This window comes from Lissotriton vulgaris, chromosome 12, assembly GCF_964263255.1.
Source record: "Lissotriton vulgaris chromosome 12, aLisVul1.2, whole genome shotgun sequence".
In the NCBI taxonomy this organism is placed as follows: Eukaryota; Metazoa; Chordata; class Amphibia; order Caudata; family Salamandridae; genus Lissotriton; species Lissotriton vulgaris.
This window is the reverse complement of record NC_141700.1, coordinates 506,568,484-506,590,644: the sequence shown is the minus strand read 5'-3', so window position 1 is coordinate 506,590,644 and position 22,161 is coordinate 506,568,484. Positions and strand designations below refer to the sequence as shown.

At 44.5% G+C, this 22,161-nt stretch overlaps 1 protein-coding gene across 1 annotated transcript in view; it reads left to right on the top strand.

Moving 5' to 3' along the window:
- The first annotated feature begins 7,263 nt into the window (after positions 1 to 7,263).
- ENKD1 (enkurin domain containing 1) overlaps positions 7,264 to 22,161 on the top strand; it is a 126,403-nt gene continuing 111,505 nt past the window's right edge. Inside the window, exon 1 of the mRNA XM_086946481.1 lies at positions 7,264 to 7,366. The gene's annotated coding sequence lies outside the window, so the exon portion shown is untranslated. The remainder of the gene's footprint in view (positions 7,367 to 22,161) is intronic.

Below are 22,161 nucleotides of genomic sequence, written 5' to 3'. Positions count from 1 at the left end.
GAGCTTGGTATAGTCCCAGAGAGGAACTACTTACGCCTCACACCAAAAATGACAACACCAATGAGCGGATGATCTGTGTGACCACATATAATACGCAAAGTAACAGCATAAAGAAAATTGTCAACAAGTATTGGCCAATGGTGTCTGAGGAGATTGGTCAACCACAGAAACCCATGCACTCGTTCAAGAAATCAAGGAATGTAAAAGATCAAGTGGTTAGTTCCTACCTAATGACACCTGAGACTCCCACCTTACAATCTCTGTGGAATTTGTCACCAGTGCTTGGCCATTACAGGTGTGGCCAGTGTAAAGTCTGTCCAATGTGTTTACAAACTAAACAGTTCAAATACAAACAGCAATGTGTTGATTTGAAATCCTTTACGAATTGCAATACAACCTGTGTGATTTACTGCATCAAATGTCCGTGTGGCCTGGCCTACGTAGGCCAAACACAACAGAAAATTAAGGTCCGCATTATGCAACATCAAAGTAGGATCAGATGTGAGGTAGTGGGTGCACCACTCGTAGACCACTACAGGAGGTTTGGCCATACATTGAATGAACTAGAGTGGGTGGTCCTTGAAAAGGTGACCTTGGGCCCCCGGGGAGGTAGTATATCTTCTATCCTCACTGTAAGAGAAAGCAAATGGATGCACTTGTTGGACACTATAGTGCATGGTCTTAATGAACAGGAGAACAATTTTGCACAACTGGCATGTTTATAATGTCTAGATTCCATGTAATGCCGTCATGATTTATTTTGTCTAATGTGACACAATGGTCAAGGTTGTAATACCAACTATGATGTGAGGGCTTATTTAATTCGATTGAGATAATATGTGGAATTTTTCATTTATGTACATATGTTTAACTACCACATCTCTGCAATTTTTGCATTCTTTTATGATCTTGAAATGTAACGTAATTGAGGCTTTTGCATATGAACCCCCCCCCCCCCCCCCCCCCGTTTCGGTTTGGCTGGCCATGACGAATGCCCCACTAAATTTTTCTGGCATTGAACAAATCAATTGATGAATAAGACGTCTGTGCGCCATCAAGGATGTTCTTCTTTCGCGTTAAGATATAAATCTCTAACTCAGTGTAATGAGGGACTAGGTTGTTCCAGCGCTTAATTTCACCAGGGGCCGAGTCTGTTTACTATTTTCACTGTGCGCCCATTGGCTACATGCAAGCAGTGACATTTAGCTGCTGCCCGGTCGATTTATCCCGCCCCTGGCCTCGCGTCAGGTCACTAGAGTAAACGGTGTGCTGTTATGCGGAGGATTCTGCACGCATCCTTGAATGGGTAAGCTCGAGACTATTAATAGACATGTTCCTCTCTGACTATGCGGAGGTCGCGAGTGCACATGCTAACACGCGCCTCCCGTTTATTTTGTTTCTTAGAAACCTGAGTGAACTTTGAAGGGGATTGTTTAAAAGACACCGCTCAACCCGCTCCATGGCGCGCGGCAAGTCATTAAATTAAATGGTACACGGATGGACAGCGAGGAGCTTTCCCGCTTTGTTCGATTTTCGGGTAAGCTTTAGTTATACCGGAATCGTTTCCCATTTCAGCGATGCGGAGGTCGCTAATGTGTTTGGTAACACACGCCTCCTGTTTATTTCAATTCCTAGATATATAAACGAACCTAGGAGGTCTTATTTAAAGGCAGTTTTCCCGATTAGCGATTTGGAAGCAAGAAGTCACTGCCAGCAAATTGTTTTGGCTCCTTTTGTTTCACCCTCATACATGGTGAGTAAACAGATGAAGTAGTGGGGTAGAATGCAATGACGACATGTCAAATAGGTTCTGAATCGCATCTTTTTGTTAATTTACAGATGTGAGTTTTCTGTCATGAATAGAAGCGTTCCCATGCATAAACAGCACCTAGGATCACTGCCGCGTGAATAGGTGAGCTTTTGACTAGTGTCTCACGCACTTCTGTGGAGTAAGGAATGACATGAATTGTAGGGGCTAGCCCTGTGGTTGGCTGGTCTGGTTGGTTCTCCGTTGTTTGATTTGGTAACTTATGTTTTTAACCCGGCTGGGTAGTGTATGATGTTTTCACTAAAGCATACACGTGTGCTGATATTAAGTATGAAATTGCGTGGATTATAGCCGAGTAAGGTCCACTGTCTTATAAATGCCTAATTTATTTTTAGGATAACGCTCTCTTGGCAATAGGAGCCCTTGGCCCAACATCAGTTTCAGACGGAGCCGCTAGATTCACCGTGCTTCGTGTAGGTAACTAGGCTTGGCTTTAATTAGCCTTCAGTTATTCTTGTAAGAATATATCAATCCTAATTTAGTTTTTCCTTTTGTAGGTGCCCCTTTTTGTACTCCCACACCCCACCACCACCCGTCCTGAGGAAGACCCCGCTGTAGGGCAATACCGTTGCCTGCGAAACTGGGGTCGAAACGTCGACATACTGTTATCCTTTCTTACCTGTGGGCAAACTGATCATTTGTGGACTGTGCCTGATTATTACAGGATAGGATTTTCTCAACCTATGAGTTGATATATGATAATGTATATATATCCAGTGTGGCACTATATGTTCAAATATTGATGAGACCACATATTATGCTATTCCTTTATGACTAATTTAAACCTATGCTGCACAATTTTCCTTTCTTCACCTCCCCCCCCCCCCACCCCCCTTTTTCTGGGCTTATCATGAAATGTTTTGAATTGTATTATTGCGAAAAGGATATGGTAATGAATTTACAAGGAAGGATGTATATTAAATAACATTCTTTGAAGTCTATGCTTATGAGGTTAATTTTGCTGATTTGTTTGTCTTATGTTGTTCCGTCTGGGACCCCTTCTCATATACTACGCAATAAAGTGGTCCTGCACTGACCCTGAAATAATAACTGAAAAGGTCATCAGAGCAGCTAAGAAAGCAGTTAGTCTATGTCTGGCAGAGAGTTCTTCTCCTCAGGAGATCATAGATGATTTTAAAATGATAACTAAATCTGTAAATGAAGCTCTGACCATTTTCCCAAAGGAAAAAGAAACACTAAGACCACCTGGTTTAATTCATCCTGCTCTAAAGCTTATTCTGTGCTTAAAGTAGCCCTTAAAATATCTCCTAGAGACAGGGCCGAGGTTATCCAACTAAGAAAATTATATAATAAAACACTCCAGCAGAGAAGGAACCAACTTAAAGAGAAACACTGGGTCGCCCTACATAATAGCTGCAAAACAAATGACACCACAGCATTCTGGGAGGTCATTAATTCCCCATTCCTCTCAGGATCAAGAGAGAACAACAAAATAGAAGTTACAATCACTGAAACCGAATGGATAGTCTATTTTTCCCGGATGTTTAGATCCACGGACCCTATTATTGAAACATCTGGAAACCCTTGGCAAGGGCCCGAAAACTTAAGTGTCCTTTCTAGCTCATTGGCATTAGATTTTACCCTGGCCAAAGTTGTCCAAGCCCTGAAGCTTAGCAGAGGGGGGAAGGCCCCTGGCCCAGATGGGGTCCCTGTGGCTCTATACAAATTTAAATTGGACCTATGGGCCCCTTTATTATTGAAGGTTCTAGAAGCCACAGGAAAGGATGGACTGCTGGACTCTTGGTCAGAGTCCATTTGGTCCTAGTTTTTAAAAAGGGCAACCGTAACAGCCCAACGTGTTACCGCCTTATCTCTTTACTTGATTCGCTGGGAAAGGTGGTGGGCCGAATCCTATTAGAACGTTTGCAGTACTGGACGGAAGATAATCACATGATATCTGACCTCCAGTACGGCTTCATGGAAGGTCTCGGCACCATCGAACAAGTTCTCAACCTTATACTGATAAGAGGTAAATACGTAGATGCGAAAGGTGGTAGATTGTACATGGCATACGTAGATCTGACCGAAGCATTTGACTGCGTGGGCCATGTGAAACTTTGGGACAGTCTCATAGAAATGGGGGTTGATAAGCTTTTGGTTAATTACCTGCGAGAAATGTATTCCAATGCAACTGCAAAGGTGAGATTCGGTGAGGGGGGCCAGTTATCTTCACCCTTTAAAGTGGAGAGGGAAGTAAGGCAGGGCTGCGTTCTGGCTCCCTTCCTTTTTACGCTATACACAAATGGTCTGGAAACAGCCATGCTGGAAGGGAGCCAGGACCTTCCACTAGTCCACAACCACCGTATTCCCGCACTTTTATACGCGGATGACGCGGTTATTATCGCCCGCACTCCCCGTGAACTGCTACGTTCCCTAAACCGTTACAACTCATTCATGTCACACCTAGATTTAAAAATCAATATAAAAAAAGACCTTCATAAGGACGTCTGGTAAAAAGCTACGAAAGGGAAACAACATTTATTTAACCAATTGCAGGATTGATCACACTCCAACTTACCCCTACCTGGGAGTGGTTATAGATGAAAAGGGCACCTGGAAAAGGGCAATAGAGGTCAGAAAACTCCAGTTTTTGAAAACTACAATGGCCTTAGTCGAGTTTACACAGAGGCTTGGAAAAAGATCCCCTAAAGAGATGCTCCAAATTTATCACGCTAAATGTGTTAGCACTGCCATCTACGGGGCTGGGGAATGGGGGCACATGCAGTCTGAAATTATCCAAAAGGTTGAAAATAGCTTCCTACGTTTTCTACTCGCAGTACCGCAAAGTACCTCAAAATACAGTTGCCACACAGAACTGGGTATCCCCTAAATTTCGGACATTATCCAGATGCAACCAGTCCTGCTATGGCACTGTATCTGGACATCTAACAAACTAACGTTCACTCAGGCAATTGCGTTAGATTGTGTAAAGTTGGAACATGTCCATAAGATTCCATGGTTACAGTATGTTAAGATGTTCTTATGTGATCTGGGTCTCCAGAATTATTATCACAATCATTTAGAAATGGCCAGGATCTCAAGAATGCTTAAACCATCTAGCGGATCTCCGATTGTCTATTGAAGTTAACAAATTATCTGTACAGCATTCATTGCTAATCCAAACGATAGATACTATCCAGCCTTACTTAACCATGAAGTTATCTACCTTTGACATATTCTTCTTGACGAGATTCAGACTAAATATCTTTCATCGCTTTTTAACTTTTCCGTCTACAAATGATTGGTCTAAGCAGCTAATTTAATGTCCTTGTGATGGTATTTCAAGGCAGTCGCTCCATCAAGTGATGTTATTCTGTAAATTTTATGCCGAACCCAGAAAACGCTGGCTGACACCAATGCTGAAAACTATGGGTTTGCGACACGGTCGCCCAGCTCTTCTGGCTCTTCAAAGGCTGGATTCAGACCTTATAGCTATAAATATGGCAAGGTTTTTAAAATTTTGTGTGAGGCACCGAACCAACCTATAGCCCGAGACCAATCTTATTTTAAAAATACTGTTAAATGATGCAGCTAATATATTAGTGAAGTATTTTAAATTATGTTTAAAAATGCACTTTAGGAAGTTATCTTAAACTGTATTCAACTCCTTTGAAAATAAGCTGTAGTGGGAAATTTGTAATGAATTCTATCCTGGTTTTTAAGTGAAATATCCAGCGAAATTTGTATATTGTAGCTTCTAGATCACGTAGGGCTCCCTATGGCGTAATCTTGGTGATTCTATACTTTCTACAACCAACCAAAAGCACTTAGAGGATCCCAGATTGAACTAAGCATCTTATTTGAGCTATTTCCACAAAAGGGCCTCTGATATGAATGTTTATTATTTCTCTAATCCGTTTGAATTCAGAACTGTCTTGTATTTTTTAAAGTCATCTAAGAGCACTTCGATGAGCCCAGAATGAACCAAGCACTTTATTTGAGCTATTTTGCACTAGAGCCCTTCTGAGAAGAGTGTTCGCTATTTCCCTAACTCTTCTGACTTTAGAACTGTTCTGGACTTTTCACAAGGGAAAAAAAATCAGCCTAGCCTGCGAGAGTCAGACGTTTTGTCTTATATTTTATTATTATTAACAACTTGTCAATTTTATCAATATTCATGCACTTGTGATGATTTTAATAGGTGTATTTGTAACTGCTTATATGGTTGTGCATTGCATACCGAATAAAGCGTTTTATGACAACAGCACTGTGGTGAAGGTCGTAATCCCTGTGTAGGGTCTGGTAGGATTTACGTATTTTGCCCTCTAGTAAGACTTCCAGAGTAGAGATGCCTATGGCATCCCATTTCTGGAATCCTTCCAACTCAGACACTTGTCTCAGCAAACCGCCCGCCCACACTGGGGTCTGAAGCGTCAGAATGTTTTGCCAACTCTTGCGTCTCAAGGTGGACCTCCATATCTGGATTACCACTTTGGTCGTCGCCGGAAGTGTCAATTGCAATCCACCTCTGTAGAGCAAATGATGGATTGATGTACCTTGAAGTGCCCATTGTCACAGAGGCGTGAGTAGAGCTTCCTTAGATGTTCCACCACCACTCATTGACAACCACTAAGTGGGACGCCCTGAAGTGTTATTCTAAGTCTATTGCCTCAAATTCCGCCTTCCAAGGTTGACTTGAAGCACTTTGTTAGGGCAATGCCTGGGAAGCCCTTATTCCACATGAAGCTCCGAGTTGATTTTGCAAAAGAGGGAGCGTGCAACATCATATGGATAGTTCTGCAGCTGGTACAAAAACCGAGAAAAACGATCACTTTTAGTACATGCCTCTCAATGGAGTGATATAATTTAATGTACTAAGGTGAAACGCTTCTTGGTGTTATTGAAATACACTTTTTTTGAGTTTTGAGGACACTTTGGCGTACACTTGTATGTTTGTTGTACGATCTACATGCTAACCATTTTAAGACTCTGCTCGTGCACAGATTCTTAGAACCAAGCTAGGCTCTGGCTCGCCCGGTTTATGTGTTGGCTCGACCACCGCTAATGCTTTCTACATGTAACACGAGTTAACTTTCAATCGTAACATTTTGTAGATTAATGCTTCAGAAATTAACAAAAGACACAATTTTGTTTAAAATTAGGTGAAGAAATTCGGTGTGTTAAAGTGTGCACGTTTACCCACCTGGTTCAGTAACTACTCGTCGTCACGCTTACAGTTTTAACTCTATGCCTCTACAGCGTGCTTCCCGGCGTAAAGCGCTTTGACGCCTCGGCAGGGGTAGTAAAAGGTACATAGATGCAATTACAATTGTCTCCTGCGATAGTCTAGAACAGAGATACACGACTAAAATGCATTGTAACCATAGTTCGTGATAACGCGCTGACCCTATACCTGCATTTGTTCATAGCAGAGAAGGGAAACTTCATCTCCCAGATGTCGCTGAAACCGGAAGCGGAAGTCTAGTTGCTGGAACAGGAAGTGACCGTTGCTAAGCGAAGGTGACGAGTGACCTGTAACGGCCTTATCGACAAGCTGAAAAGGGTCGGCGGGAGCAGGTGTGTGCAGGCGGCAGTGCTGTCAGATGGGATACATGTTTTGATCTGTTGTGTTTAGGACTATGCAATGCAAGGGGCTTTGCTGGGACTATTCAGTGCACGCGTGGGGCTTTCATTAAGACGCAAAGTTTGGAGATATGCTGAACTGTTGCTTCTAGTCACAATCACAACTGTGTTCTGTTGGCTTTTTGTGGCTGTGCAGTCGCTGGGAGCTGGGGATGCTGAGATCCTGCCCGGATTATTCGGACTCCTGGGTGCTATGCTCTTGCTGTGCAATTCTCCTAATGTTGCCATGTACATTTTCTGTGAGCTGAGGCGGTTTTGACAGCTAGGGCCGTTCTGTGCTATGCTGGTGGCTGAGTAGTGTCGCCATATGAAACATTTGCACATTGCTCATATTTTTGTTTGCGGATATGGTGTTTTGGCATCTCGAGGCAGTTAAGCCATAAAAGTAAGCCGAAAAGCGTGTCAATGAAAGATACAAAAGTTTGAGTTGGACTCTACCATTCGACTGCGTTTAACGACAGAACATAACGCAAAGTGTAGCGAGCGGGCAAATATAGTAACAACATCCAATACAACAAGCAACCATGAATGGCCCTCTGCACTCCGACTACGAAAGAATAGTTCGAGTTTGAGATTTGTAAGTAAAATCCCCCATATAGACCACCTGGATCGCATATACGGCACATCTGAGCACCACTACCTACCTTGAGCAAAAACGGGTCATTTCAGAATGAAACTAAGCTGTGAGGGAGTAATCATCGCATCAACTAAAAATTCCCAATTTACAAGAAAAGGTATATCACAAATCGCTCTCTCTCCCTAAAAAAGTGAACTTGTTCCCAACTAAATTACCTTTGGTTGCCTCCCTTAAGGAGTTAAAAACCAGCCTAAACTGCCACTTAGGAGTTTGGTTAGCCACAGTCTCACTGGCGTCCAGCATATCTTGTACAGAAGGTGAACCTGTGTTAGCGTTTTTAGACTTGATGCAAATTGTTTGCAAACTGGTAATAGTGTTTTAAAAACATATTCACTTGCATTGTGTAGTACATTGTATTAGGTTTGTTATCGCTCTAGTCTTTATGTAGAATGCTTCATGTTAGGAATGTATTCACTTAAATGTTCTTTGTATTCTGATGCTTGTGGGTTCTGCTCTGTGGCAGTTTACTGGTTGCTGCTGCAGAGAAGAGTCCGCTCTTGTTCTTCTACTCAGCTTAACCTCATAGATGCTCGTAAACATCCCTCCCCAGTGCTGCGCTGTCCATTGGAACTAGTGCTGAATGGACGTCCAATGGTCGTGCGCAGCACTGGGGAGGTAGTGCTGCCGTCGGCCAACGCCCCGACGCAGCACAAAAGGGGTTAATAAAGAACCTGCTTATTTACCTACTTCAGTCTGGGAATCTATTTACAACAACTTTTTGGCGACGATTACTTGAACCCATTGATGCCTTCTACATTTTAAAACGAGAGCGGGCAACATTGAGGCACACTGTTGCCGTTACCTTCGTTTCTATGGTCATCTCATTTCAAGGTGAGCGTGTCACCAGCGTTACTCTTATGTGACTTTAAAAAGTGAATGGATTGTGACCTATGGAAATGCCTCATTTTAACGTATAACTGTGTTTAACAAAGACTTACTGCTGTGAGTGGACTTTCTTATGACTGTCTCTTCTGTTCGTCTACTCTGCACTGCGTGTGTTTGCAAGGCGTGTTGGATCTACTTGTCTTCAGCCTGGGTTTTGGCCGCTGCTTCCTCCGTCCTGTCCACCTTGCATTCCGCTGCTTGCTCCGTCCTGTCCGCATTCCTCAGTGCTACTGATGACGTCGTGGAATGTTCTGAGGAGTTAGTGAAGAGCTGCATGACGTTCGTCTCCAGCGTTCTCAATGTAAGCAGACTAGCGATCGTCTACGCAGCGTAGGACGCAACATGACAGAGTCATCACTCTTACGCAGCAGGAACACGGTGGGTCAGGGAGCCATCTTGGTTGCTTCAGCAACCCACTGTATTTGCCTCCAGCAACGCAACCAGTTTTGTTTTCTTCAAGGACTACTTTCACCATCTCACTTGCCTATCTACGGCGATGCGCACGCCTTGTGTGCATTCAATTTAAATATTTTGTGCCTCCTTCGGCAATACACACACCACTAGTGTATCACTGGAACGTTGTGTAACAGTTGTGCTTTGAGGAGTGTAACCATATCTTCTCATCGAGTGTCAGGTACTGTGGATACATTTTTTTTTAAAAACTTGTTTTTTATTTTACTGTTTAGTTTCCTGTGTTCATTTTTTTTTTTTGTTTTCCATCTGATAATGTCAGAACTAACAATGGCTCAGAACTGTTCTGTGGTGCTTCCGCCTAGTTTCCTTCCGAATCCTGGTCAACCCAGTATATCTTGGGAGGACTGGTTTCCCATGTTCGAAAATTATTTAGATGCATTAGATGCGCAGGAATACTCTTCTAAGCGGAAAAAAGCACTTCTCTTGAGCTCATAGGGCAAGGAAGGTCAACGTGTTTTTAAGTGTTTACCACAGGTTCTCCAAGCTGGCGCACAAGCTCCTCTAGATGAATACAAGGAAGCTATTTCTCGACTAGAGATTAGATATGCAAAAGAGGAAAACTTGGTTATGAATAGGTACAAGTTTTATACCAAGAGTCATTCGTGAAATGTCAGTCAAGTGTAAGTTTGGGACCATGACTGACTGAGTTGATTAGAGATCAACTCATAGTCCAGTGCAACAATAAAAAATCCAAGAGCGTTTATGGGAAGCAAAAAAACAGAACTTACAAACCGCTATTGACCTAGCAAAAATTGTCGAGCAGTCTGAGGTTTGCATGAAGGATCTCGAAAAAAGGGTTGTTTCAAACGATGTCAGGGAAGTGTCCTTACGTGACTCGACGGACGAGGACCAGAGCGAGGTTGGCGCTGTCAAGAACAAAAAGTTTGTTAATAAAAAAATTGTGTCTGTAAAGTCCCATAATCCTGGCAGAGCATATGCTGCTAGACAGTGTAATAGGTGTAGCAGTGCTGGTCACACTTCTGACTCAAAATTCTGTTTTGCTGCCAAGCAGGAGTGCCTAAAGTGTGGGAAAGTTGGTCACTATGCCAGATTTTGTAAGAGTAAAGGTCGTTCCTCTGTGGCATGTGTGGAAGATATTAGTACTGAGTCTAGCGAAAATGACAACATTTTGGTGGTGGGTTTGGATGCTTGTTCTCATGATGATGAACTTGAAAGGAAAAATAGACCCAGAGCTTTATTTGATATAAATGACAAAACTGTTCAATTAATGGTGGACTCTGGCTCACGATATACCATTATTCCCAATGATCTGTACATAGAGGTGTGGGGCACAGGGCCACTTCTGCCTAAAGATATCTCTCCTGGGGGTTATCAAGGGGAACCTTTGGACATTCTTGGTTATTTTGAAGCAAATATCAAATTTTCAACGAGGGAAATTCAAGGGAAAGTCTATGTTTCTGTGGTTTATCCTGCTATTCTTGGTTGGGTTCACCAGTACGACCTTAGTATCATTGTTAACCCCTGTGCTGACCCTCAGGTGATGATTGTCGAGGATATGGAGTTAAGTTCAAATGTATCTAATGCTGCTAATGTGTTTGGAGAGAGTTTGGGTCGCCTCAAAGGGTACTCACGCAAAATTATTTTAAAGAAAAACTCTATTCCAGTCCAACACAAGGTTAGGCGAATCCCGATTGTGGTCAGGGATGAGGTCAAACAGCTCATTGATGATATGTTAATAACTGGTGTAATTGAACCTGTAGAGGCCTCCTTGGATTTCTCCGATTGTCGTCACGAAGAAATCGGACAGCAAACTCCGCTTCTGTGTGGAACTTAGGTCCTTGAATCAATGCGTGGTGGCAGACACTTTCCTTTGCCTAACATTGCAGAGCTAGTGACTACGCTGAAAGGAGCCAAGTTTTTTAAAAACTGGATCTCCGAAGTGCCTACCACCAGATTGATCTGCATAAAGACTCTAAGAGTTTGACGGCTTTTATCACTCCTTGGGGTACTTTTCAATTCAATAGGCTTCCTTTTGGGCTCAATTCGGTAGCAAGCGTGTTTCAAAGAATGGTTTCTGGCATATTTGAGGGTGTAGAGAATGTTGTTTATTTCCAAGACGACATTTTGATTTTCGGTCAGTCTGTGGAACAGCATAATTCAACTCTTAGAGTTGTTCTAAACAAACTATCCTCTGCTGGTCTCACATTGCGTAGGGACAAATGCTTGTTCTCTGTGGACCATGTTGATTACTTGGGCTATACCATCACTCCTTTGGGTATTACACCAAAAAAAGATTTGTGTCAGTCCATTCGCTCTGCTCCTCGAACCAAAGATAAGGACCAGTTACGTTCCTTTATGGGACTTATCGAGTATTACTCAAAATTTGTAAAAAAAAAATTCGGATAAAACTGCTTGTTTGAGATCTTTACTTAAGCAGGGTGTCGGCTTTACTTGGAGTGTTCAACATGAGGAGTGTTTTGATACAATCAAAGAAGAAATTTGCAATGCCAATGTCTTGTCACCTTTTGATGTGCATAACAAATCCATTGTTACTGTAGACACAAGTGCTACTGGTCTGGGCGCTATGCTCTCACAAATAAAGAGTGGGTCAGAATTTACTGTTGCTTTTGCCTTGAGGACTTTGACTGATTCCGAGAAAAACTATTCAGTCATTGAGAGGGAGACGTTAGCTGCTTCGTGGGCAGTTGAGTACTTCAGGACGTATCTTTGGGGTATGAAATTTGTTCTTAGAACAGACCATAAGCCTCTGATTAAAGTTCTTTCCCCGGGTGGAGCTGGTAAGGGTTCTGCCAGACTCATGAAATTACTTGCAAGGCTTCAAGAATTTCAATATTCTGTGGAGTATATTCAGGGCTGGAAAAATGTTCAGGTGGATTGCCTCTCTAGATTATGGTTGGACTGGCGTACCTTTCATGCTTCTAAAGTCTCTATGGGCACGGACGACATTGCTATAGCTTCTGTAGAGGACGCTGTATTTGTTGGGGAAGGGGCCTTTTTAGCAAGTGACTGGGACAGAGAGATGGTCAATGATCATACCCTTCAAGAGGTTCTTAAGCTTGTTAAACTTGGTTCTAGACGTGAGAGTTCTGTCTCCATCTCAGTAAGGCCGTTCATTAAAGTTTTGGACGATCTCTCCATCGTCAATGATAACATCTTACTTAAAGGCGAGAAGTTCATACCTCCTTTTAGCCTTAGGGGGGAATTATTGGCTTTAGCTCATGAGGGCCATATGGGTCAGACTCTCACACAGCGTCGCATTAAAATTCACCTTTGGTGGCCAGGCATTGATGCTTATGTTGTGGAGTGGGTGGAAAATTGTGCCATGTGCAGAGAAGGTGAGAAGCGCGTAAAGTTGGGGCCGAAATCTGTGGAGGCGCATATACTAAGTCCTGACTTACCTTGGCATACTATTTGTCTTGATTTTATCGGTCCTATGGGGGAATTGAATGAGCGAGACAGGTGTGCCATGGTGGTGGTGGATACGTTTTATAAATGGTTAGTTGTACATTTCACTAATGACATTACCACTGACAATACTATTAGGTTCCTAGGGAATCTATTTAAGGATGAGGGTTTACCCTCCGTCATTATCACTGACAATGGTACTCAACTAGTCTCGAAGGACATGCAAAGGTTTTTGAAGGAGTGTGGCGTATCACGCCACCGTACTTCCTTGTATAATCCTCAGGGGAATGCGGTGTGTAAAAGAGCTAATAAGGTTGTGAAGGGAATTATTCAAATGGCTTCTAGTAGTGGTGGTATTATTAGAAAGATGGTCAATGAGATGTTGTGGGCTTATCGCAAGACTCCTTTAGCTCATGGTCAGAAATCACCTTTTCACATAATGAGAGGACGTGATCCCGGCTTAAAAATAATGCCAGCCTGGATGAAACAAGTGGTTGCCTCACTAGCGATCCAGGGTGGGGTTTCTGCTGCCACTCCTTCTACTTCTGTCACTTCTTCTACATCTGCCTCTTCTTCTTTGGTGACTGGTTCTTCTCCCTTCTTTGTTGGAGACTTGGTTAAGGTTAAAAGTGGTAGAGTGCAAAGAGGTTTATCAAAATTTAAAGGCCCTTTAAAGTGAAAAAAGTGCTTCATCATTGTGTTATTCTCAACAATGGTGAGTGTTGGAATTTTAGGAGAGTAGCTCTGTACAAAATATTTAAGAATGCGTCTACTGATGATGTTCATTCTTCTTCCCAAAGTGGCTTAAGTTTCAATGATACTTCTGATTTTTCTTCTTCTACTACCAGTGGTTATCTTTTGGCTGCTCATTCTCCTATGGCATGTCAAACTCGGGTTTCTAATCCTGCTGGGGGAGATGCTCCTGTTTCCTTAAGTGATGTTCCCCGTACTCAGGATCTACCTGTTTCTGGTTTGCCGAGTGTACGCTCTTCAAGGCTCCGCAGACCACCTGTTTATTGGCAAGATTTTGTTTGTTGATTTTTTTGTTGTTGTTGTTTTTGTATTATTTGTTTTTTTTGTTATCTTTTGAAAGAAAGGAAGAAGATGTGTAGTACATTGTATTAGGTTTGTTATCGCTCTAGTCTTTATGTAGAATGCTTCATGTTAGGAATGTATTCACTTCAATGTTCTTTGTATTCTGATGCTTGTGGGTTCTGCTCTGTGGCAGTTTACTGGTTGCTGCTGCAGAGAAGAGTCCGCTCTTGTTCTGCTACTCAGCTTAATAAAGAACCTGCTAATTTACCTACTTCAGTCTGGGAATCTATTTACAACACATTATAACATTGACGTAATTTTCTCCTATGATTTCCTTTTCTCTGCACACAGTTGAGCTGTGCAAAAGTTTAGGAATATGGTGTTGTGATCACATCAGTGGCCTAATAATAGCGACTGTATTGGGAATGGTGATCCTCCTGAAACCTCGAGCTTGGTACATTTTTGTTTTGACTGAGTGTGCTGTTATTACCATAGGCCCTATGGCTATATACCCTATGGCATAGGGTATATAGCTAACTTGTCATAAGCAGGTCTAGGTGTGCCAAATGCATGCCGGATTTTCTAGCCTAGAACTGACTAGTTAAGAGTTCCAAGTTTTGTATTATTTGTATGTAAATTTATTTTAGGAGGATATTCAGGAATTTGAAAAGCATCGGGAAAATGGGGATTATGCAAACGTTTACCTTGTAGCTCTTCTAGTTTTGTAATATCCCTCTTCATCTTTACACTTGACTTTTGTCATGTGCATACTTATTGCATGACGTTCTTGACACACCATGGTTCTCCTATTGAATTTGATAATGGTTTTCCCAAGATTAATGTTCCTCATTTATATTTTATTTTTACACTTAAGTTCCTTTCTATTTACTCCACTGAAGTGCAGACATTCCATAGAAAAATATTTTGGTTAAGGTGGGGAGATGCAATTACTGTAAAGCAACCAAGAATTTACCAAGCTTTTTTGAGCCACTAGCCAGATATGTTGTTAAAGTAAAAGCCATAGCGCAAGTCTGCCCTTTGGGACTTAATGAAATAAATGGTTTAGGATATGGTTTAAAGTATGGGAGGTTAATGCCACTTTTGTTTTATGGCATCTGGAGATTTTTCCCAAACCACTCTTGCCTTTTAACCCTTCCTAACGTAGCTAAGTATTACCTTTCAATTTATCGCGTTAACTGAATTCAAAGCACCTGTGCTGCTCATCCACTAAGCCAGTACCCCTTCTGGCTCACAAATTCACTAATGTACAACAAATAGGCAAGGGGAGCACCTAGTACAACATTCAATAATTTATTATATGCAAATGTTTTACTGGATCATTTCAAATGAAAAATATCTGTAAATACAAACATTATTTATCACATATACAGACCGTTAAGACTTTGTTTTACTCCAATATGTTCACTGAGTCGTTTCATAAGAGCATCATATTGTTCTTCCAATAATTGAAAGGACCTTTTTTTATGCTTGACATTTTATTTGAAAATTGTTGACTCTCTACTCCTATCGCACCATATATAATATTTCAGGCGTACCACTCAAAATACTTATTATATTGCAATAACCACCAGACAAGATGGAACCATTGAGGCACAAAGATAAAGTGAATTGCTGATATGTGAAGTACTGTGCAGATTGAGTAGATTTCTTGGATGTGGATTTCTGTCTCATGCGATGTAAAAAGCAAGCCTTTGACTGTGGACTGTGAGATTGTATGTATTCCTTTCAGACTTAGGAATGTTCAGTTCAGTTCATAAATCTTTATTCGAATTCCAAGAATTCATAAAAGCACAATTCAGAAATTTACAATAATATTAAGAATCCTTATAAAAAATGTTAGACAGTTCATTTGATACACCAAAATATCAAACTATTTAGCAAGGTTTCCATACAAAATTTAAGGAGTCAGGGATCATTCATCATTTTGCGGGCTCGGGTGGCAGTTCTCAGAAAAGTGCAAGTGCGAAAAACTATTTCTTCATTTTCTAAAGAAAGCAACATCTGGTAAGACTTTCCCAAGGAAACAGGTCTATGTTTTAAAAAAAAATGGGGTTAAAACCCATTTCACATATTTTAAATAATGTTTACAAAAAAAGAGAAAGTGCAAATCAGTTTGTGCACTCACTCCATCACAGAGACATGGTGTCTTTACAAGGTTTGGCCCAAAGTCTAGAGGAAAACATAGCAAAAATGTTACAGTTCCTGCTCTCAACCGAAATAAGAGGCTCCTTTCCCAATCAGTCATTGGCAAGGCAAAATATATTGATAAAAGATGCCTATACAATTCTTTGCACATATAACTAAGAATGGAAGATTTCTTAGATTCCGTACTGATCCTTTATGAGTTGTAGAGTGTATAAAGTGCGTTTTTCAACTCATTCTTGTGGGGTGAATGGGCTCTACTTGGGTCTAAAAAGAGACTGCCTTTATCAATACTACATAGACTCTGATAGACCCCCGTGAGCCAAGGAATGTCCATTCCTCTCTCACATTTAAGACAATCACTTATGATTTCTTGCGTTAACGATGCAGGTTTGTTCTTCCAAACTGAGAGCCAAAATAGAGCAGGACGGGCACTAATAAAATCACAAATAAAATTTAAATTAAGTTCCCTATGGCAGATGTATTGGGAAGTAGAGATTGGAACGCCCAGCAGCTTTCTACAAAACCGGTTTTCTTCCTGCTGGATGCCATGACTCTTTGTCAACCCCCATATCTCAGCTCCATATGTGGCTACTGGGATGCATTGCAATTTACATTTTTTTTAAATAGCTGAAATAATGCAAATGCTACTTACCAGTATGCATCTGTTCTTCGCATGTAGGGCTGCTGACATTCATATCTGTGCATAGATCGCCGCCTAGTGTTGGGTCCGGATGATTGCACATTGTTGTCCTGGAAGAGTCTTCGAAGTATCACGAGATAGGTGGCTCCTCCCCTGGACTACAGTGCGCATGGGCATCGCCTCCATCCCCAGATTGTTTTTAGCCATTGGCAGAGATGGAGTGAAGTATGTGAGTGATGACCATGCTATGAGCATATATATATATGAATACTGCAGCTGCTACAGGCGCCGGGGAGGAGGGTGGGCGATATGAATGTCAGCAGCCCTACATGCCAAGAACAGATGCATACTGGTAAGTAGCATTTGCAGTTCGAGGCATGTGGGCAGCTGAATTCATATCTGTGCATAGAATACATAGCAGTCCCTCCATTAGCGGCGGCCGCCCGTGCCAGCTGCAGCAGTCTGAAAAAGTGTTTTGAGAACAGCCTGACCAACAGCTGCCTGCTGTTTGGAGTGCACGTCTACACAGTAATGTTTAGTGAAAGTATGTGTGGTAGACCATGTAGCTGCTCTACAAATATCTTCTAAGGGAATGTTACCTAGGAAAGCCATAGAGGCCCCCAACTTCCTGGTGGAGTGGGCTCTTGGTGGGATAGTGAGAGTGCGTTTAGCTTTAGCGTAACAGATTTGAATGCATTTCACGATCCACCTAGCGATCCCAGCTTTGGAGATAGCGTTTCCCTTGTGGTGTGTGGCAAAAGCAACGAAGAGCTGCTTTGTTTTGCGAAAATCTTTTGTCCTGTCCATGTAGTACATCAAGGCTCTTTTAACGTCAAGGGTGTGGAGCATCCGCTCCGCCAGCGTCTCTGGGTTTTGGAAAAAACACCGGCAACTCAATTGTCTGGTTCATATGGAATTGAGATACAACCTTGGGTAAGAATTTAGGGTTAGTGCGGAGCACAACCCTGTTAGCATGTACTTGGAAGAAAGGCTCTTGGATGGTGAGCGCCTGCAACTCGCTAACCCTCCGTAGCGATGTAATTGCTACTAAGAAAGCAACCTTCCAAGTCAGAAACTGAAGCTCACAAGAGTGCAGTGGCTCGAAGGGAGGACCCATAAGTCTTGTAAGAACCACATTGAGGTTCCATTCTGGAGCTGGTGGGGTCCTTGGTGGAATGACTCTCTTGAGTCCTTCCAGAAAAGCCTTGATAGCAGGGACCTTAAAAAGTGACAGGTGTTGCCTATTCTGGAGGTATGCTGCCATAGCAGACAGGTGAATGCGGATGGAAGAGTACGCCAAATTGCATTGGTACAGGTGGAACAGGTAACAAATGATGTTTTGAATGGAAGCATCTAGCGGGTCAATATCATGGTTAACACAGTAAATGACAAACCTCTTCCATTTAGCTGCATAACAAGCTCTAGTAGTGGGCTTCCTTGCCTCCCGAATGATGTTCATGCAATCGGGAGGAAGATTGAGGTAGCCAAACTCTAGGACTTCAGGAGCCAGATCGCCAGGTTGAGCTGTTGCGGATCTGGGTGCTGAATGTCGCCATGGCTCTGCGTCAGAAGGCTGGGAGTGAGATGAAGCCTTTGATGCGGTACCACGGAGAGTTCCAGAAACGTGGTGTACCACGGTTGGCGAGCCCACGTTGGAGCAACCAGGATGAGAGTCATCGAGTGCTGCCTGAGCTTGCGTGCCACCAGCGGTATCAGAGGTGCTGGGGGAAAAGCGTACGCAAATCTGCCTGACCAGTTCATCCACATCGCATTGCCCTGTGATTGCGGGTGTGGGAACCTGGCGGCGAAGCTTTGGCATTTTGCGTTCTCCTTTGTGGCGAACAGGTCTATCTCTGGATGACCCCACCTGTGGAAGTACGGTTGGAGTACTGATGGATGTATCTCCCACTCGTGCATTTGATGGCTGTGCCTGCTGAGCAGGTCCGCCATCTGGTTGTCCTTGCCCGGGAGATGCTCTGCCATGAGGAAGATGTTCCTCTGAATGGCCCACTTCCACATGCTCTGAGCCAGATGAGACAGCTGCGGAGAGTGTGTGCCTCCCTGCTTTTGAATGTAGTACATGGCTGTCATGTTGTCCGTCCGGATCAACACGACCTTGTTGCACAGATGTACTTTGAACGCCTTCAAGGCCATGAAGATTGCCATCAGTTCCAACACATTGATGTGCATCTTCCTTTGCTGTAGTGTCCATAGTCCCTGCACTGTGTAGTGGAGTACATGCGCTCCCCATCCCTGGAGAGAAGCGTCCGTCGTCAGGATAATCTGTGGCACAGGCTCTTGGAATGGTCGGCCCTTGCAAAGGTTTTGTGGATTCCACCAATGCAGAGAGTTGTATGCCCGACCGCTCACCAACACTAGGTCTGTCAGTTGCCCATGAGCCTGAGTCCACTGACGTGCTAGGCACTCCTGAAGCGGACGCATATGTAGCCTCGCGTGCGGGACAGTGGAGATGCAGGAGGCCATCATGCCTATCAACTGCATGAACACTTTCGCTGGAAGCGAGTGTTGAGGTCTGAATCGTTGGATCAGCGAGTGGATACTGGCGATTCTCACTGAATTTGGCTGCGCCGTGGCCGCCAGAGTGTTTATTGTCGCGCCCAGATACTGTCGTACATGGGCGGGCTGGAGATGGGATTTTGGGTAGTTCAGAGAGAATCCCAGATCGTGCAGGAGATGAATGGTGCGGGACACGTGGTCGGCGCACTGCTGTTCTGTTTTTGCCTGAATGAGCCAGTCGTCCAGGTAAGGGTAGACGTGGATGTTCTGGCGTCGTAGATGCGCCGCCACAGTCGCCAGGCACTTCGTAAAGACCCTTGGCGCTGTGGTGACCCCGAACGGCAGAACCCTGAACTGGTAGTGCTGGTCTTGAATCGTGAATCTGAGATACTTCCTGTGGGAAGGATGCAGGGGGATATGAAAGTATGCATCTTTTAGATCCAACGTAGCCAGGAAGTCCCCCTGTTGAAGCAGAGGGAGTACCTGCTGCAACGTGAGCATATGGAAATGCTCCGAGAGAATGTACCAGTTGAGGGGCCTGAGGTCCAGGATGGGCCGTAGGGATCCGTCCTTTTTGGGGATTAGAAAGTACAGAGAGTAAACTCCTGTACCCCTTTCCTGCAGTGGGACGAGCTCTATTGCCCCTTTTTGCAGCATGACCTGAACTTCCTGCTGCAACAAGTGCAAGTGCTCGCCGGACATAGGACGGCTTCTTGGAGGTATGTTTGGTGGAGTGGAAGTAAGTTCCAGACAGTAACCGTACTGGATAAGAGACTTGACCCACCTGTCCGTGGTGATGGATTTCCACGCGGGCAGGAACTGCTGGAGTCTCCCCCCGACCGGTGTTGTGTGGTCGGGGGGCAGTGACAAGACGTCACTGCTTGCTGGCGGTGGTGGACCTGGAGCTGTTGTTTCCACGTCCCCTGCCTTTGATGTTGTTGCCTCTGTAGCCACCTCTACCTCTTGTTGGTGTATGAGGTTTGGGTATTGCTTTTATAATACTGTGTGGACTGCGATGCCTGACCCCTTGAGGTGCCTCTGGTATTTGAGCGGCGAAAGGAACCACCCCGAAACTGCTGAGACAGGAGGGCCCCCATAGATTTAGCAGTGTCTGTGTCTTTTTTCATTTTTTCCAGTGTCGCATCCACCTCAGGGCCGAACAGGTGGTCAGGATTAACTGTTTGGTTCAGGATTGTTGTTTGTATATCCGGTTTGAAACCTGATATCCTAAGCCATGCATGCCTCCTCAGCAACACACTAGTGTTGATTGCCCTGGAGGCTTTATCAGCCACGTCCAGCGCACATTTGATGGAAGCGTTTGTGATGAGCTTTCCTTCCTGAATTAACATTTCCCCTGCCTCCTTGTACTGGTCAGGCAAGTGTTGCAGCAGTGTTTCTAGGGTGTCATAATGAGCCCTATCGTAGCGTGCAAGTAGGGCCTGCGTGTTTGAGATTCGCCAAATGTTAGCTGCCTGTGCAGCAATCCGTTTCCCTGAGGCCTCAAATATTTTAGACTCTTTGTCTGGGGGAGGAGCGTCACCAGTGGTCTGCGAGTTCGCCCTCTTGCGTGCGTTGGATACCACCAACGAGTCCAGTGGCAAGTGTCCCTTGATATATGTTGGATCCGAGGTCGCTGCCATATATTTTTTGTCAATGCGAGGATTGATGACACGCGCCCGAGTGGGCTCTTTGAAGACCTCAGTCGCGTGCTTTAGCACCCCTTTGAGCATTGGCAATGACTTGACTGACTTTTCAGCCACAGAGAAAGTGTCAAATAAAAAGTCCACATCCACAGGATCTGAATGCAGCTCGACATCATGGTTAGCTGCAGCTCGCTCAATCAAAGCGTTGAAGGCTGCCGAGTCCTCCGTCGGTGAGGTCTTCGCCGCAAAGAGCTGCGGTTCCTGACCCGATTGCGGGTCGTCCGGGTCGCCTCCGGCAGACCAAGGCTCATGTTCCTCCTCCGGATCCGAGTACGCCGGATAGTTGTACTCGGCCTCCTCATCGTCACCATCCCCTGCGTTGGAACGCGTGGGCGAATGTTCTAGAGCCTGTGGAGAGGCAGGCTCTATCGGGGCCGAAGTACCCGCAGAATCCTTCTTGTTTTTGAGAGGAATACGAAAAATGTTCTAACACCGGCTCCGTGGTGATTTTCCTCTTGAGGAGAGACAGTTTCCCGGTGTTGGCGTCGATGATGACCTCTCAACGCTCTTCCTCTGTAAGCGGCTGGAGCCGAGGCTTCGACACCACCAGTGCTGCTTTGGGCGTCGACACCTGCTTCGAGGGCACACCTGCCCCATGCTTCGGAGCGAAAGCCTTCGGCGTCGACTTCGGCGGCAGGGTGAAGCGGATAGGCGTTTGCGCCTTTGTGGGCTTTGTTGTGTGCTTCGGCACCACATCCCCCGTATCGGGAACCACAGCGTCCTTCCGAATCCGCTGCAGGGACTCCGCGACCTTCTTCGTCAAGGCCGGAGAGGGCTTGACCGGCTCGAGCGATCTCCCCGAGTCGGGAGTCGGGTCTACGAGAGGCACCGCCTTCGGAGCCGACACTTCACGTTCCTTGTCCCCGACGGGCGGAGCCGTGGAATCGCTTTGACGCTTCTTCGAAGCTTTCTTCGGGTCATCGACCTCGACCATCTTTGGCGCCGACGCGGCCGCGTCGGTCGACTTCGTTTTTGGCGTCGACCCCGAGGCCTTCGGGTCGGCCATCTTGGCACGGCTCTTGAGGTCGGCCATTTTGAATTTCTTGGAAGTTGATGCCTCCAGAGCCTTCTGCACCAGTGCAGCTTTCACTTTCGGTTTCGAAACCGGAGGAGTGGATCCCAATGGCTTCACTTTCGTTTTTGTTAACGGGAGTGGCACCTTAGAAATGTCCGTGACCGGGCCCGGAGGCGGGGCTGCTGGACTAGTAACGAGGTCTTGGGTAAGGCCCGAAGGCGATCCCTCGACCTGGGCCGCATGAAGGGGACTGACCCCTGAGGCAGTCTG